The sequence below is a fragment of the Arachis hypogaea genome, chromosome 16 (assembly GCF_003086295.3).
Source record: "Arachis hypogaea cultivar Tifrunner chromosome 16, arahy.Tifrunner.gnm2.J5K5, whole genome shotgun sequence".
Taxonomy (NCBI): domain Eukaryota; kingdom Viridiplantae; phylum Streptophyta; class Magnoliopsida; order Fabales; family Fabaceae; genus Arachis; species Arachis hypogaea.
This window is the reverse complement of record NC_092051.1, coordinates 39375002-39376736: the sequence shown is the minus strand read 5'-3', so window position 1 is coordinate 39376736 and position 1735 is coordinate 39375002.

Here is a 1735-nt window from a genome sequence, read left to right as displayed (position 1 = left end):
TGCAACTTCTTGAGAGACGACCCGAGGTTTAAATACTTTGGTTATTTACTTTTATTGGGTTTTGTTACTTGTGACAACCAAACTTTTGTAAGAAAGGAATTCTTGTCGGTCTAGAAGCTATACTTACAACGCGAATTTATTTGTGAAAATTCTAGATCGCGCGAGAGTTTTGTTCTTCAAAATGGCGCCGTTGCCGGGGAGTTGCAACTGTGTGCCTTATTATTGGTTATTGTAAATATTTTCTTTTGCTTGTTTATTTCTTTTTATTTTCACTTTTAATTTTTATTATTTACTATGAATTCTCACCCCTATCACTTTGAGATTGGTTCGAATAATGTTGAAAGGAATGGAAGCTATAACAAGAACATGCATCAAGGTCAAAACAATCAGAGATAGACGGAGCCACGAGGATCTGATCAACCCTTTAGGCAACAACACCTTCCAAACTATCATGGATGACGACCATTCAATAATGCATGTCAGAACAATAGTCATGGTGGACCCCCTTGTAATTACCGACAAGCCCATCATACGCCTATGAACCACCTCCTTAACACAGCTTTGAACCACCACACTCACAAGCCAACTACCACCATTCACCTCCATATGAGCCTAACCCGTATCCACCCCAATTCCAACCTAATTACTCCCAAGAACCACCACTTTCCTATGCACCATGTCCATATCCATCACTCCAAGAATCAAGGGAGCAACTCAAGAAAACATTTGAAAAATTTCATGCCACACTTCACCAATTGAATCAAGCGATAAATAGACTACCTTCCCGATGTTTGGACACTCAAGGAACCCCCATGGCTTAATATGGACAAACTAATGAAGAACGCAGCATGAAGGAGATACTAGAAACCCCACTGGACAGTACGAAGCATGACTTTGTACTGGAACAAGTGGAGGAAGCTGAAATTATCAAAGAAGAAGAATTGGTTGAAGACTTAGGAGACGTTGAACCTCCATGGGAATCTAGAATTGTGGAGAATTCCGTCAGGAAAAGTGCAGTTGATGCTAAGGAGGATAGTGCACAACCCCCGAAGCAGGAATCCTATGAAGACCTGGACGGAATAACTCAACAAGCAAGTTTCCTTGATAATGAAGATCACGAATCAAGTTCTCCTAGTAATGAACTTGCATCTGCAAGTGAATTCTTTGAGAGGGAAGAATCTTCCCCAAGTGAATACGAAGATGATGCAGAGGTAGATTTTTCACAACCTCCAACTTATGACTTGAGTGATGAGGAAGATATCGAAGACTTTGATCAAGACATGGTTACAGCTGAAGAAAATTGCAAAGAAGTGGAAGAATTCACAGAAGAATACAAGGGAGTAAAGCTTGCAAAACCACTGGAAACACCTATCCCAAGGCCATTACCTCCCAATACAAACTTCAAGTGGGTAAAATCCTTAGCTTTTATCTTTACTTTTCCACTTGAATATGGTTTGCTTGAAATTGATGGTCAGCTTAGAGCTCTTTGCGACTTTAAGAGTAAAAGGGAAATGGTTCGTGCTCAAGGCTGGTATGCAAGATTCAATAAGGTTCCACGCTTCAATCTGAAGTGTAAGGATCGGTTTCGAGTTAGATTGAATGGGTCTCGGAGAATGTTTGGTCATCTTGGTGAGAATGCAACTTCCAAACTGTCCATCTGGAAAAATATAAATCAAGACAAGGGCGGATATAAGAGCAAGGTTTGGGATCTTGGAATCTATTCTGACATTCAACA